The 17,717-nt window shown below is 43.7% G+C and overlaps 1 protein-coding gene across 4 annotated transcripts in view; it reads left to right on the top strand.

The window, feature by feature from the left end:
- CDK14 (cyclin dependent kinase 14) overlaps positions 1 to 17,717 on the top strand; it is a 691,508-nt gene that overhangs the window by 610,015 nt on the left and 63,776 nt on the right. The gene's annotated exons all lie outside the window — the stretch shown is intronic.

Below are 17,717 nucleotides of genomic sequence, written 5' to 3'. Positions count from 1 at the left end.
AGTGCACATAACAGTAACGTCTCAGTGAACTCCATGCAATATAGAGAACATCCCAGTGAACACCAAGCAGTACATAAAGATCCCAATGATCCCAATAATAGAGCATTTTTGTGAACGCCACACAATATCATCCCCTCATTAAGTATCCTCTCCTCCATCTCTCCCCACTGATGCAGGGAGGAGGCATAGGCATAAGTCTAGCCATGACATTAATATATGCGCATTATTTTGCTGTTTATCCATAATGATTGTTAATTATCTAATATTTGCAATATCTGCCTGCTGAGTTGCCATACAGAGTTAAATGAATGGTGATTAGCATGTAGCAAGTATTATAAACAAAAAAATATATATTTTCTTTAATGATATAGTCTCCCTAATCTTAATTTTGTATGATATTCTGTGGTATACTATATAAGAAGGCTGTGGGCAAAATTTACTAAGCTGCGTTTTGACGGCGGGTTCTATTCTATTCTAAACCCTGGTGGTTTGGTGGCGGGTTCTATTCTCTTCTAAACCCTGGGGGTTTGGTGGCGGTTTTGCAGCGGTTTCTAAATGACAGTCCTGTTCTATTCTATTCTAAAATGTGTTTTGACTGTGGTTTGGTGGCGGTTTTGCTATCTGCAGATTTACTAAGGCCAAAACTGCTGCAAAACTGCCATCAAAACACATTTTAGAATAGAATAGAACAGGGCTGTCATTTAGAAACCGCTGCAAAACCGCCACCAAACCCCCGGGGTTTAGAACACAATAGAACCCGCCACCAAACCGCCGGGGTTTAGAATAGAATAGAGAGCCTGATTCAGACCCGCCCGCGAGCAGGTCGATGGTCCCCCACTGCGCATGCGCACACCAGAGCTGGCTCCAACGTGCGCATGCACGAGCCCCGTAGCGCGAGAGAAATTCTCTCGCTCCGGGACTCACTACAAAAGTGGCGGCTGTCGATGTTGATCGACAGCTCGCCTCGTTTTGTAGGCGGGGCGGGGGGGTTGCTACACAAACGGAGGCTTTCCCGAAGGAACGGCTGCCATTTGTGGGTGGCCCTACTGACATCACTCTATTAGAGCAGGAAGTCCACTGGGGCTTGGCCACGGGACCCTACCACAAGGGTCTCATCGCAATCCCGATGGTCGCGATGGTCTTGACCATCGCGACCATCACCTGGCCGCTCGCATAAGCTGTGGGTGGCCACCCACAGCTGTGCGAGCGGCCAGGAGGCCGTCCTTAAAAAAAAAAAAAAAAAAAGGGACACCCTGATTCAGAGCGAGCGCTCTCAAAGAGTGTCCGGCTCTGAATCAGGCCCAGATTCTACCGTCATACCGCCACTTAGTAAATTTTGCTCTATGATTCACTTATAAATCCATCTGGTAGTTTGCTCCTTTCAGCCACTGGCGCGTGACAGCAACTCTGCAGTAGCACACTGATGAGAAAAGAAAAGCCCAGCTGCTGACAGTGTAACTAGGTGCAGGCCCTCATAACAAACACTCTGTGTGCCCCCTTCACCCCTAAGGTGGGTACACACGGACGTGTCTACCCAGCGATGCGACAGGCGACATTGGACTGCCAGTACACATTACACAATCCGGTGCCCTGTTGCCCGATATGTCAGGTCACAGGCTCCGTTCACTTCCCTGGCGTCATTCATCACATGGACAGAATGAGCAGCATCTACAGCAGATCTCTCGATGCAATGAATGATCCTGCAGGAGCGCGCATTTGGCAAAATAGTGCACACACACTGGCCAATGTCGACGATATGACAGCCAGATCGGGCGATATATCGTGTGTGTACCCACCTTTAGGGCCGTATTCAATTGCCGGCGAAAAGCTGTTTTCGCCGATGACGTCTTTTCGCCAGGCGGAAACTTATCCCCGTATTCAATTGCCAAGACTTTGGCCTTATAACCAGCGGAAAAGATTCGCCTCTGGAAGGAGGCGGAAAAATGTGCAGAATTGGGGGTTTGGGGGTGCAAAATTGTGGGAACACACCTGCAGCCTTGGGACAGTCCCCCAAAGGTAAACTGTGTTAAAAAAAAACTTTTGAAAAAAAACAACTTTTGAACACCCCAAAAAAAGTACTTTAGTTTTGGGGGCGAAAAAAAAAAATCAAAGTTGGGGGACAAACTTAAAAACTAGCGAAATCGACTCCAGAGGGTTCCCCAAGTAGGCCCAAGCTGTTTTTTTGTATTGCAGGTGCACGCTGAAGGTGCGTGTTTTCCATTTTTTAAAACCTCACTTTAGCATTTTTTAACCATGCTAGCACACATTTTCATGTACCCCAAATTTGCTGGGACTACTTATTTTTGCTAAAAAAAACTGCTAAATGCTATTCTTCAACTCTTGTGCCAAGATGCTAAATAGCACCAATTGAGAGCATTTCAGCATCCCAAATACCTTCATCAGGGCTATTCGGGGGTATCCATAGTGATCCCCCATGTCAGTGCATCTTTTGGAGGGTGTCAAGCTGATTTCCCCAAATCTGACAGGACTATTTGCTTGTTTGAGTATCGCCGGGACACGGTCTCACATCCTTTGCAATTGTATAAGGCGAATAGCGGGGACGAGCGCGATACTTTTCCGAAGCCAAAACTAGCGATGACGGGGGACGAAAAGTCCGGGACTTCTCGCCTGCAATTGAATACGGCCCTTAATCTGTCTTAACTTGTCCTTAGCACTGAAGTGGTTGTTTCTGTAAACTCCTTTTTATATAGAGGTGCATTTGAAATCTTCACACATCAGTTAAGCAGGAGTCCTACAACAGTACTCCATGCTGCTAGAGGCCCCTGCTCCTTTCTCTGTCTGACTGTTGTTTCCTGCTTCCATTCCCTCTCCTGCTGACATTAGTATACTCCCTCTGTGTCATGCAGCCCTGTCCTCACTAACACAATCACAGATCCATGGAGAGGACACAGCCTCCCACAAAATCAGCACACTCCACTCCTGACAACCTTGGTGCTGCTGTGAGCATTTTGGTTATCTGATGTTGCTCGTTCCCAGTCTGCTTCATAACTGGGATGAACATCTATATATCTCTCTCTACTGTATAAAAGCAAGAATTTGTCCTTCTGTCTTTCTATACAAATCCACAGTTTACAAGCCAAGATCGTGAAATTTTAAATACGAGCGTATTAAAACACGGCAGAGGCAACTAAAAAAAATTTAAATTGAAATGAATTACTGTTCATTTTTAATTAATTAAAAGCCACAATTTTTGCATAACATTCGCCCTCTACAGGTCAGGTACGGATTTAGAAAAGGATTTAGCTTATCTACTATTTTTTCTTTTTTTATCTCTGCTATCTACTATATAAAAGTGAAAATTTTTCCTTCTGTCTTTCTATACAAATCCACAGTTTATAAGCCAAGATCTCTCATGGTTCTACACCTAAAACACCAAAGAAGAATACAAGCATTGTCCTGTTTGGTTTATTGTTATATGCAAATTTGGACACCATTCTTCTTGGCCATCTGCAAGGTCAATAATAAAAATATTAAAATGTTATTTTTGTTTAATTTCATAATTTGATTTTATAACATGCATTTTGCTACATACTAAGGAATTATGGAATTTTATTCTGTAGCATATAATTAAGTCTCTGAACATCATTTACTATGGCTCTCGCTTGGCGTTTACAGTACCTTTTAAATGCTGTATGAATTTATAACCACTATTGATAGTAAGCCAGGCTTATTATGAGTCTGAATATGGTAAAAATTGCTATCTGCATCAATGAGGAGAGATCCATCTGATTTACAATCAGGCCCATAAAGATGGCAACTATACTGGGATGCAAAAAAGCAGCTCTGCAGCACAAATTTTTATTTATACTTGCTCATGCATGAGCTCACACAACTAGATGGTGTCAACAGTGGCAACCAAACTTTTTTTTCTACCTCCTTGGTTGCTGGACCGCACTATGGAACGCACAGAGGCTACTTACGGTTCATTCCTTTGTCAGCACCTGAATGGCAAAACAGATTGGATGAATCTTATTCACTGTGGAGACCCTGAATGCCGGAAACAGCTGCACAAGGAACTTGAAGTAGTTGCTGTGCATTTCATAGTGCGATCCAGCAACCAGGAAGTACACAGTCATCCTGGTATCAGAGCAACAGAAGCTCTTGGCCGTGTTTACACTGTACATCCAACAAATTTTGAATGCTTCTATCTCCGAAGTTTGCTTTACACCGTTACAGGTCCTACTTCCTTCAAAGACCTTAGGACTGTTGATGGGGAAGTTTGTCACACTTTTCGCGAGGCCTGCCTAAAGAGAGGTTTGTTGGAGGATGATGTGTACACAGACATTCTTAAAATCCCGGGCAACGCCGGGTACTCCAGCTAGTTGACTTATAAAAAGCTGAAAACACCCTAAAAATCAGTACAAAACATATTTTCTCATGATAGTTTATTTTGGTATAACAGCTAGTAATGTGTAACTTCTGTTAGGTGTGGTATGAAATGTCGAATTCAGAATGCCGGGGTATATTTACTAAAGTGGCGGTTATTAGAAGTGGAGGTGTTGCCCATAGCAACCAATTAGATTCTAGCTATTAATTTCTAGAAGGTTCTAGATCAGGCATGTCAAACTCAAAATACCAACTGGGCCAAATATTCAAGGTCTAAGAGTGTGTGGGCCGCAAGAAAAAAAAAAAGGTCTTCTATGCAATTTTGTAAGGTTTATTATTAATAAAAAACAATGCAGTGTCCCCTGTAGTAGTGTCCCTTATGCAATGTCCCCCTGTATTAGAGCCCTTATACAATGCCCCCTAAAGCTGTGGCCATTATGCAATACCCCCTGTATTAGAGCCCATTATGCAATGCTACTGTAGTTGTGCCCTTTATGCAATGCCCCCTTTATAAGAGCCCATTATGCAATGCCCCCTGTATTAGAGCCCCTTACGCAGTACCCTCAGTAGTGCCCATTATGTAGTGCCCCTTATGCAATTCCCCCTGTATTAGAGCCCCTTGTTTTGCCCTCCGGTAGTGCCCCTTATGTTGTGCCCCTAGTAATGCCCCTAGTAGTGCCCCTTATGTTGTGCCCCTAGTAATGCCCCTAGTAGTGGCCCTAATGTTGTGCCCGCAGTAATGCCGCTCTTAGTACCACTTATGTTTATGTTGTGCCCCCAGTAATGCCCCTAGTAATGCCCCTTATGTTGTGCCCCCATACCAGTGTAGAACATGCCCCACTCTCTTGTGAAGTACTTGCCTTTCTTCACGCTAGCCGCTGGGCTCCGCTCCAGTCCACGGCGTCAGCACTGCCGTGTATACGCTGCCGCTGAGTCTATGAAAGAGGCATCCTTCTCTTACATTGCACTGGTGGCGGCTGCTGGTCTAATCAGCCACAGCCGCAGATAACTGTCCTGACAGCACTGTGATATTATGACTCCAGGCTGCCAGTCTCTCTGTCGCGTTCTTCGGGCTGTCGGCATCAGAGGCTCAGAGGTGATGTGTGCGGTGGAGAAGGAAGGGGTGGCCACCACACTGCCAGTATGTTCCCTGTCACTGACTGCAGAGAGTGCAGAGCAGGGTCGTGTGGGGGTGGGGAGGTTTGGGGTGGTTTGGAGGGTCATATTAGAAGAACCTTCCTGGCTGCCATGTGTCAGAATTCAGTGACCTAGAACATGCAGACAGTGTGGTGGCCAGCCCTTCCCTCTCCTCGGGTCTTCTCCTAGCCTAGAAGTTCCAGCCTGTCAATCACGAAAGTGAGCTCTGCTCCTCCAGACTACATGAAGAGCTGCTGTCAAATTACTAGGTGAGGAGAATGTATGTGTATGTATATAGGTGTGTGTCTGTATGTATGTATGTGTATATAGGTGTGTGTCTGTGTACTATATAGGTGTGTGTGTATATAGGTGTGTATATAGGTATGTGTCTGTGTATGTACAATATGTGTGTGTATATAGGTGTGTGTATGGATATGTGTGTGTTTATATAGGTGTGTATCTGTGTATGTATCTGTGTATGTACAATATATGTGTGTGTGTATCTGTATGTATATGTGTGTTTATATAGGTGTGTATGTATGTGTGTGTGTGTGTGCATATAGGTGTGTGTGTATATAGGTGTGTGTGTGTGCATATAGGTGTGTGTGTGTGTGTATATAGGTGTGTGTGTGTGCATATAGGTGTGAGAATTGAGAATGACACACGTATTGGTTTTCACAAAGTTTGCTGCTTCAGTGTTTTTAGACCTTATTGCTAGATGTTACTATGGTATACTGAAGGAAAATTACAAGCATTTCATAAGTGTCAAAGGCTTTTATTGACAACTACATTAAGTTTATGCAAAGAGTCAATATTTGCAGTGTTGACCCTTCTTTTTCAAGACCTCTGCAATGCACCCTGGCATGCGGTCAATCAATGTCTGGGCCACATACTGACTGATGGCCGCCCATTCTTGCCTAATCAATGCTTGGACCTTGTCAGAATTTGTGGGTTTTTGTTTGTCCACCCACCTCTTGAGGATTGCCCACAAGTTATCAATGGGATTAAGGTCTGGAGAGTTACCTGGCCATGTACCCAAAATTTTGATGTTTTGTTCCCCGAGCCATTTAGTTTTCACTTTTGCCTTATGGCAAGGTGCTCCATAATGCTGGAAAAGGCATTGTTCGTCACCAAACTGTTCTTGGATGGTTGGGAGAAGTTGCTCTTGGAGGATGTTTTGGTACCATTCTTTATTCATGGCTGTGTTCTTAGGCAAAATTGTGAATGAGCCCACTCCCTTGGCTGAGAAGCAACCCCACACATGAACGGTCTCAGGATGCTTTATTGTTGGCATGGATTTGGACGCAGGATTTCCAGAGGGGGGTTTCCAAATGCTTAATTTTAGAGTGAGTGTGGCTAATCCATGAAGAGGGCATAATTAGCACTTAACCAGCTTCAATATTGTGTGTCATAATTCCAGCATACACAGGACCACCAATCAAAGTATGCCATTAGATGCGGCAGTAGGGCCATCCTGCCTGAGCTTAATGTTTTTATTTCAGATGTGGGCACCACTCCAGAGTATTGGAGCAAGTCTGGGAGTTTAGGGGAGCAGCAGAAGAACCTAGCACTGCCCATGACATATATATTGGTCTCTTTATGCACTGGATACTTTATTATTATACAGTATTAATAATTAACCCTAATGATGGTTTATAGCAGTGCATGCTTTCCATGTTTCCCTAACAGAGCATGTTGGTGCACAAGTGTATTTATTGCTGGCTGACACATTTTAAAAGATCCACAGGTGGTGCTGATTATTTAATTTGTGATACTGAGAAGAACATGCAGCACTAGTAAACTTATATTACTCTTTCAGTTGTGGTCATGGTGTGGGCTGGAGAGAGGGGTTTCCAGGCAACCGAAAACCCCCTTGCGTTTGCCTATGAGGTGTGTGTATGTGAGGGGAATGAGTGCTGACAGGGTGAATGAATGCTTTACTGGATGCTGGGATGTGTGTAACTTGATTAATTAATGGGTTAATCAGTGCTGGATGGAGGGAAGTTATTAGGTGCTGAGTGGGGGGTGTTATTAGGTGAATAGGAGCTGTGTGAGGAGATCTTTATGGGAGCTGGTAAGGGGGATGAAAGTGTTAATGGCTGCTGGGAATGGAGAGGAACAGGTTAATGGATTCTCAGTGGGGATTGGTGGGTTTATGAGGGAATGGCCTAATAGGGGGTTAATTCATTCATGGATTCTTGAGGGGAAGTGTGATGGATGGGGGGAGGGAATTTAATGGTTGATAAATGGGTTGCAGGGGTGGGCAAAAAGCGGCCCTCCAGCTGTTGTTAAACTACAAATCCCAGCATGCCTTGCAACAGTTTTAGCATGGCATGCTGGGATGTGTAGTTCTACAACATCTGGGGAGCAGCTTATTGCCCACTCCTAGGTTATTGGGTGCTGACAGGATGGGTGAATGGGTTGCTGGGGGTAAATGGGGGTGGAGGTAAATGGGCAAATTGAGTTATCTGGGTATACAACAATGTTTAACTGATTTACAGACAGGATGTGTAGGTTCAGGCCAGGTTGGTTCAGCTGGGTGCTGCTTACTGCCCATCTTGCAGATGGAAAAATGCACCCTGGCCCCTTTTGGCATGCCATGCTGAGCTCCGAACGAGAGTTGTTTGGATTGGAGGAAATAAGTGCCGCGCTGCCTCCTATACTGAGACATCTCTGTTTTCTGCCTCCATGGCCATTTTGAAGTCTAAAGCTGCCCATCCACTAGAAGACAGGCAAAAGACTGCACGATTACAACATTGTAATCGTGCAGTCGTTTGTCAGTCTGTGATGTGCCTACACTGAACGAGCAGTCGGTCAGTGTAGGCTCAAACATGCTCAACCTGACATTATAGTCAGGTTGTCCAGCATGTTTGCCCGATGATAGATGTCTAAACGACCAGCAGGAGAGCCCATCGCTGGTCGTTTTAGACATTTTTGCAAACGATTTATGAACGATTGAACGATAACAGAATCGTTCAATCGCTCAACGTCATCATCTAGTGGATGAGCACCTTAAATTCCACAGCCAGCACCAATTGAAGACCTCTGTCTGCCTCTGCGTCAACCTATCCTGAGTAAACAGATGTATTTACCTGTGTTATGGTATGAATATTGGATTGGAGACACTGATGTGCATTGTGGCATTGATGTGTGGCAAAATTATGTATTGCGGCACTCGTGTGGCATAAATATGCGCTGTGGCACTTATGTGTGTCATAATTACAAATTGGGCACATATGTGTGGCATTTTGTGAATGTGGTACTGATGTAAACATGTATTAAGGGCACAGCTATGTGGCATTTTATGTTTTGGGGGCACTGATGTGTAGCAGTGTACAGACAAATGTTGTTCCGAAAGCTTGGTTAAAAGTGTGTGAGTGAGGTTTTATCTAGATTGCTGGGGGGAGCAAGGGAGATAAGGTGAATCTTTGCCTAGGGCACCCAGAAACCTTGCACCGGCCCTGCTCAGAGCACGCATCCTACATGCGAACACCCTCTTGCCGCCCAGTTTCACCCACTCAGATGCAAATGGAGATGTAACTCTGAATCACCTGTAGTTGCTCAACATGCTGCATGCACAGCTACACGCAGTGCAAAGAAATGCAAGATCCAATTTCGAAACGGACCTCATGCAACTCCGCACCTGCCCCAGGAACTCGAAGCCAGTAGGTGGCCTTCTAGTTCCAGCTTCTGCCGAAATAAAAAGGAAAGAATGCTTTATTCCACTAATAAAGCATTTTTTCCTATGGGCTAACGCCAACATAAGAGAGCCAGCACTGGTTGTTCATGAAAAATATGCTACCCCATATTGAAAGCTACAGAGAATGTCATTACCAGGAGGGCGGCTGTCATAAATGGGCAGAAGCCGTAGATCTTACGAATTTTGAGCTGGTCCGCCTTTGGTAAATAGACCCCCTAAGCTCATTCTAACCAATGAACCCCGCTAGGGATGTTGAAGATGAGTAATAGAATATTTGCTGCAGTACTATTGTACACATGAGTCTGATTCTAAGCCGCATACAGTGTCAATGCCGCATGCAGTTGGCCGATGTTTTAATTCTGCGCAAGCATCCCTGTCACACAGCGCATACGTCTCGATTGTTAGCACTCAGAGACATGCGGGAGGCTCATGATTTTTTGGGTAACCCCCAGCACCGCCAGAAGAGTAGGTGCTTCTCCAGCATCCTGCCCACTTCCTAGAGTGAAGTGGACAGAATGGGAAGAATTTTCCTGGGGATGGGCGGTCCACAAGAAGGGGGTGGGGCTTAATTCCGAGAAATGTCCGTCCCCATCACCGCCCACTTGCTTCTCCTCCCCTGGCTTCTACCGGGGAGGAAAAACTAAAAGTAGTTAAGTATAGTAGAACAGTTGTAGATAGATCCCCTTCAGTAGATGTACCCTTATGTCATCAGTTACTATCCAAATGTACATAGAGTGGGAATAGTAACCTGTGGTGAGCGAAGTGAGCCACAGTGCTTGAAGCGTGGCAAGCTAACAAATTTCTACTATTGGTGGCCAGATACTACAGTGGAGACAAAATAACGGCGCTATCAGAACATGCAACCTCACTTTCGCCCTCACTCTATGTCACATCCTGTACATTTACTGAAGGGGATCTATACACAACCATGGTAGAACCCTATTGAGGTAAGCAGCAGCCCATCGTGCAACCCAGCATCTTATTGGTTGGCGGGTTCCGGGTAGGAGAGAGGGGAGGCTGTGAGTCTGCAATGCTTGCCTCCAGTGCAATGTGGGCTAGGGTAGAGGTGGATGGGGCAGCCGGGATCTTCCAGCTGGTGAGGGCGGCACCGCGCAGTGAGCAGTCTTGCTGTCTGATGCCGCGACTGTGAGCTGGGCAGTGTATGAAAAGTACTGTGCGGTGAGCCCATGAAAACGGCCCTGGGGAGGACACTGGTAGCTCCTCCACAAAGCAGGACCCAATACACAGAGCTTGCTGTAGTGTAGTTAACGCACTCATTTAAAAACTTACCCGAGGTCCGTCTCTGTATAGGCCCAGTCCCATCAGGGTTCCCGCTGGCATAGGATAAAGGGGGAACCTCTTCAGTCAAGGAGATTCTTTTTACAGGTACTTTTTAGAGAGTAGAATTATCTTCAAAAACATTAACCGACATGTTCTCCTTTGTAGCCTTGTTTTGCGCATCCTTGAACTTGCCTCCTGGCCAGAAATAACACAATGCTATTTTTTGTTTATTTTTATATATCATTTTTGGCCTAGGGATTCTACCTGCGAGAGCAGCCGACAGAAGCTTCATACTATATATAAAAATACATAGAATAGACTTATTATATATATATTATTATTATGCTGATCATAGTCCCTGTTTCCCTGCTACTGTAAAGGGAAGAGATACACTGCTTTGCCATTTCCCATCTAATATCTGATCTAATATGTGCATTGGAAATATCCGCGCGGGGTGAAGATGACACGGAGGAGTGAGCAGAAGGCCGAACACCCTTCATTATTTTTGCAGCTGTGCAGCGCCGCACTAATGTTTAATTGAAAGGCACCACGACTCGTGTTCTGACATCCTTATATTTTAGCACCAGGCTAGAACCTGTCAGGGAGACCTTCTGAATCAACAAGCAGCTTTCTTGGCTGGCGGAGAAGCATTGCGTTTGGCTTGGATATGCTTTTCTTTTTTAGCCAAGGAAAAAGCAGACTTCCCACTGCGAGGAGATAAAGGCTGGGTCAAACCTTTGGCTGGAAGTTACAGCATAACAATTTATAATTGGTCATAAGTTTTGTATTGTTGCTGATCTTTGTTACTGAAATGAGCTGCATGGTAATTGAATGATGGGTGTTCTAGCTACCTGTGAATGCGTTGGAGAACCCTGTCATTTAGATGTATTAAACCATATTCTGTCTTGTGTTCAGTAATCTAGTTGAAATAGCATAAATGTTGTATAACCCATAGCTGCCATCAGACATAGGCTTGATCTTGGCTGGGGAAATGTAGGCAAATGATTGCACTTATCTGATTGGCTGATATAGATTACTGAAAACTCCTGTGATTTCATCCCATTAAATATACCATAACATTTAAAATTTATTTGAAAATGTACCAAAAAATATAAACTGTTTTAACGACCATTGACTTAAATACATGTTTGTTTATTTATTTATTTTTAATAATTATAGATGTTGGTTATCTATTTACATTGGATATGTTTCCTATATGGATATTTATTTTTGGGGGAAAAAAAAAAAGAAATAAAAACAGCAGGAAAAATAGAGAAATACTGAAAATACCTCCAAGGCCACAGATAACCCTTTTCCCCTGTGTGAGCTTTTATTCTCTTTTATCATATCCTTCTACTTCTGAGGCGCTGCCTCCCTCCTAGGTCACCTTGTGTAGAGATGAGTGATCAGTAGCATAAAGAAAAGAAAGGAGTTTCTTTACTTAGTGCATTTACTCCACTTTTACATACATCAACACCATACAGTTGTAGGTGTTTGTTGGATACTTAAAATGTAACCTTTATTTATTAATCCTAAAAATATGGGTTCAATTTTAATAGCAGCAAAATATACAGTAAAATACAGTAGTGATATCCGATAAGAATATGTGAACTAAAATAAAATTAAAATCAGTAGTCCACCTGTATCAATCCTCTATTATCTCCAACAGATAATACTGTCTTGTTTAGAATTATTATTATTATTCTCCTTTATTTATATGGTGCCACAACTGTTCCGCAGCGCCTTCCAAAGTACATAAACAAATAAATGAACAAGAAACCAGTGACTCAGAGGCGTAACTAGACCTAGAGGGGCCCCATAGCAACCTTTTCACAGGCCCCCGCTAGGTCAATCGCCCCCCACCCTCCGCCAGTCCTGGGATCTCCCCCTCCATCTATACATATACTAGATCTATCAATATAAAATGTTAACTAGTTTTATAAAAATATATATATATATATATATATATATATATATATATATATATATATAAAATCCCTAACCCCAGCCCTTATTAAATATATTAATGATTAACTCCCCACCTAGCTTTAAAATTTTACCTACTGACCTGTCCCCCCATAGTCCACTCCCAGCATGTACAGTGCATCCGGAAAGCATTCACAGCGCTTCACTTTATCCACAGTTTGTTGTGTTACAGCTTTATTCCAAAATGGAATAAATTAATTTTTGTCCTCAAAATTCCTGACACAAAACCCGTAATGACAACGTGTAAAAAGTTTTTTTGAGATTTTGCAAATTTACTAAAAAAAAGAAAAATCACATGTACATAAGTATTCACAGCCTTTGCTCAATACTTTAATGCATCTTTGGCAGCAATTACAGCCTCAGGTCTTTTTGAATATGATGCCACAAGCTTGGCACACCTATCTTTGGGTAGTTTCGCAAATTCCTCTTTGCAGCACTTCTCAAGCTCCATCAGGTTGGATGGGAAGCGTCGGTGCACAGCCATTTTCAGATCTGTCCAAAGATGTTCAATTGGATTCAAGTCTGGGCTCTGGCTGGGCCACTCAAGGATATTCGCAGAGTTGTCCTGAAGCCACTCCTTTGATATCTTGGCTGTGTGCTTAGGGTCATTGTCCTGCTGAAAGTTAAACCGTCGCCCCAGTCTGAGGTCAAGAGCGCTCTGGAGCAGGTTTTCATCCAGGATGTCTCTGTACATTGCTGCATTCATCTTTCCCTCTATCCTGACTAGGCTCCCAGTTCCTGCCACTGAAAAACATCACCACAGCATGATGCTGCCACCACCATGCTTCACTGTAGGGATGGTATTGACATGGTGATGAGCGGTGTCTGGATTCCTCCAAACATAACGCCTGGCATTCACGCCAAAGAGTTCAATCTTTGGCTCATCAGACCAGAGAATTTTGTTTCTCATGGTCTGAGAGTCCTTCAGGTGCATTTTGGCAAAGTCCAGGCGGGCTGCCATGTGCTTTTTACTAAGGAGTGGCTTCCGTCTCACTCTACCATACAGGCCTGATTGGTGGATTGCTGCAGAGATGGTTGTCCTTCTGGATGGTTCTCCTCTCTCCACAGAGGAATGCTGTAGCTCTAACAGAGTGACCATCGGGTTCTTGGTCACCTCCCTTACTAGGGCCCTTCTCCCATGATCTCTCAGTTTAGACGGCGGGCCAACTCTAGGAAGAGTCCTGGTGGTTCCGAACTTCTTCCATTTATGGATGATGGAGACCACTGTGCTCATTGGGAGCCTCAAAGCAGAAGATATTTTTCTGTACTCTTCCCCAGATTTGTGCCTCAATACAATCCTGTCTCGGAGGTATACATACAATTCCTTGGACTTCATGCTTGGTTTGTGCTCTGACATGCACTGTCAAGTGTGGAACCTAATATAGACAGGTGTATGCCTTTCAAAATCAAATCCAAACAACTGAATTTATCACAGGTAGACTCCAATTAAGCTGTAGGAACATCTCAGGGATGATCAGTGAGCTCAATTTTGAGCTTCATGGCAAAGCTGTGAATACACTTATGTACATGTGATTTCTTAGGTTTTTTTTTTATTAAATTTGCAAAAATCTCAAAAAAACTTTTTACACGCTATCATTATGGGGTATTGTGTGTAGAAATTTGAGGACAAAAATAAATGTATTCCATTTTGGAATAAGGCTGTAACATAACAAAATGTGGAAAAAGTGAAGCACTGTGGATACTTTCCGGATGCACTGTAAGGCAGCTCCAGAGTTCAGCCTCTGTCTAGTCTACTGCAGTGTAACTCTGCTCCTCTTCATCCTCATCCATTTTCTTTATGTCAGTAGCGCAGCGCCGCCACCGCTGACGCGTCATTACCGCACAGGACTCAGGAGGGAGGGGAGTAAGTAGGGGCAGACAGGCTGGGACAGATTCTGAGACTCCAGCCTTCGCCATCAGCAGCAGCTGCTTGCAGCGGAGGCTGAAAAAAAACAGAATCTGCTCCCGACAGCAGCGCCATAGTTAGGTTAGAGGAGCTCCGGCTGGGGGATGGACCCTGAGAGATGAGGGCCCAGGGGTACTCGCCCCCTGCGCACACTCCCCTTAATCCGGCTCTGATGGCTGGCATGGCAGTGGCACCATTGGTGCAGGGGGATGGCCGGGCCATGGAGGTGGCCCGGGGCCCATAGCAGCCGCACCCTGTGCACCTAAGGTAGTTACACCACTGCAGTGACTTACAGTACAGTAGAATACAGGACAAGGACATTGTTTGTACACATTGCTGCATTAGCGATCATAATACTCAAAATAAGCAGCAGGGAGTCAGCAATCAAGTGTTAGATGCCCTTGTGGGGAGTAAGAAGTAGAAGAAAGTATAAGGTGAACCACATGAGGGAAGAGGGCCCTGCTCATGAGAGCTTACATTCTAAAGGGGAGGGGCAGACAAACAGGTGTGACACAGATGGGGTAGACTGGGAGGAATGAGCATGTAGTAGTGGGTTAGGATGAGCGCTGGAAGGCCTTGATGAAGTAGTGTCTTGAGAGCCCATTTGAAGATTTCTAGAGCTGTCGAGAGTCTGATAGGTTGATGGAGAGCGTTCCAAAGGTAGGGAGCAGCACAGTCAAAATTTTGGAGGCAGGAGTGGGAGGAAGTAATCAGATGGCAGCAGCATTGAGGACAGATTGGAGTGGAGAGAGGTGGGAGTATGGGAGGCCAGAAAGAAGGAGGTTACAGTAGTCCAATCTTGAGATGACCAGTGAGTGGATGAGTAGCATCCAAGGTGAGAAAGGGTCTAATCCTAGAAATATTTTTGAGATGTAAATGGCAGGACTGCGATAGGCGCTGAATGTGTAGTTTGAAGGAAAGAGAGGAGTCCAGGACAACTCCAAGACAACGCACTTTGGTGCTAAAGGAGATAGTTGTGCCATCAATTGATAATGAAGTTGGGGGAAGTGAGGTTATGAGGGAGGGTGTGAAGATGATCAGCTCAGTCTAAAGGTGCATGCACACCTAACGATTTGTGTATGCAACGATTTTCATTAACAATTTGCCCTCAGATTTTCCCTTGAAAAAACGAACGATTTTGTATAATGAAATTAACGATTTTGTCAACGATGAACGATATCATTAGCATGCATACAGTGAATGGCCATCCTTCATCGTTGGGTCTATAAAGTATGAACGATTTCGCTAACAAAATCGTCATGTAGGACAGTCAGAATGGGCGATGAACGATAACTGCTAACTACAAACGGGAGCGTGCATTGGTAGTTATCGTTCATCGTTTTGTGGCAGAAACTGGATGACTTTTTGAGCGACTGAAAAATAACTACATCGTTAACGACAAATCGTTAAAAAAATTGTCCCGTGTGTACGCACCTTTAGACATGTTAACTATATATTTTATAATTCTATATATATATATATATATATATATTATTATGATACCAGTTTGTCTGGAAACCTTATCCCAATCTTTGCCTTTGATAGTTCCCTTTGAATATCTGTGCTATAGTTTCCACTTATAACTGTAGTGGTTTTTTCACCCAGTTGCCTTTAGTATTTACAATGTAGTTTCTCACTCGCAACTTTGTATAGTGTTTCCTTGATTGTTGCAATATTGGATACTGTGGGCCTAATTCACTACAATCTGCATTTAAAATGCGGTTGTAGTGCAATATTTTCTTCTAAATGTGCATTGCGAATTTAGGAAATATCACAGGGATTTATCAATAATCCCTTGCAGGGACAGAGCTTGCGATAAAGCTCTGTCCCAGTGCATGCTCTGATTGGCAAATAACCCCCCCCCCCCCACACACACACACACCCCACTTACACTTACCTCCGTGATCCATGCTCCGGTGATGTCCTCTGGGGCTCCGTTCAGCAGCTGATCAGGGTCACAGTGCAGGAGCCGGGAGACCAGCTGACCGGAGCCCCAGAGGACATCACCTGAGCACCAGTACCAGGATGCATGTAAGTTATTTTTTTTAACTATTTTTTTCCAGTCATCATCTTGTGGTCTATTTAGACCACACAGCTGATCACAGGGGCCGGCTCTGCTCTGCCTGTTAGAGCGGAGCAGGAGTCGGGGAACCAAGGGAAACCTCCTGGTGGCATTATTATCACAGGGCTTCCCCCGGTATTTTTTCACATTTTATTTTTAGTAAATCTGGCCAGATCACATTTCCCATTACAAATATGGGAAATGCAATCTGCATACTAAAAATATGTGATAATTAGGGTTTGAAGTAGAATTTTTGTGAATTCTATTGCAATTGCCCTTTAGTAAATTTATGTGAAACTAAAATAATGTGAAAGGGGTGTGAAAACACCCTTTTCACTTTATTTTAGTAAAAAATAATGTTAATAAATAGAGCGCTGTGTATCAGATGTTATCAGCTACTCTAGATCTAGCTAGATTTTGTAGTTTATTAAGACTAACAAGGTTGTAGTGTTGGTATTTCTGTTCAACTCTATTAGTTTTTATAGAGGATTTTAGGTTCACAGAAGAGCTATAATATGCTATAAGATAATTTTTAATAGTGTTTAGAGAAAGCTGCTATTTTTGCAGTGCAATTAAATATTCATACATTTAGCTATTACCTCTTTCTAATGAATCCTATTTAATATCAGTAAATTATAGGTGCAAAACGGCGTGACTTTATCCTTTATTACTTGTCACGTAATATGCTACAAACATATTCCAGTATGACCTTGTTCGTCCCTTTTCCCTGATATTATATTGGTTAAAGTCACTAACTCATGTTCTTATTTTTGGCGATGGAGATAAAATGACCTTTGATGGTAGACTTCAGTATGCTTCTCTCAGACTATGGCAGGGAGAATTTAGGAGATTGATTAAATGTGTAATAATGTTCGATGACTCTCCATCCCAGAGATGTTCTTGGGTTTCCGTAATAAGAAGTCTCCAGCTAGACCGAGATAATGATGTTCTGATTTATGCAGCCCTATCGAGAGTGCTCTGTGATCCAACCATGATACAGGAGACACCTAGGCTATGCTCAGTCTTCTAGCTGGTCTGCACTGAGCCAGTAGGAGCAGCTTTTCATACGGGGCATAAGAGTGGTATTTGAGTTTGGTTTAATGAAGCTGAGGCATGATCTGCATGGTGTGATTGCCATCCAGGCAAATCTAAGCACCCGAAGGGTATTTAAAGGAAGATGTGCCTCCTTTAAGATCCATAGAAGTGACTCCCAGTAGATGGGTACCAGCAGTTATGGTTTAGGTACATTGGCTGTCTGACTCACAGGATTTGCCTAGTCATGACAGTGAATATAAGAG

Source organism: Taudactylus pleione, unplaced genomic scaffold (assembly GCF_031769625.1).
Source record: "Taudactylus pleione unplaced genomic scaffold, aTauple2 ptg000916l, whole genome shotgun sequence".
Classification (NCBI taxonomy): domain Eukaryota; kingdom Metazoa; phylum Chordata; class Amphibia; order Anura; family Myobatrachidae; genus Taudactylus; species Taudactylus pleione.
This window is presented reverse-complemented; position numbering and strand designations above follow the sequence as displayed.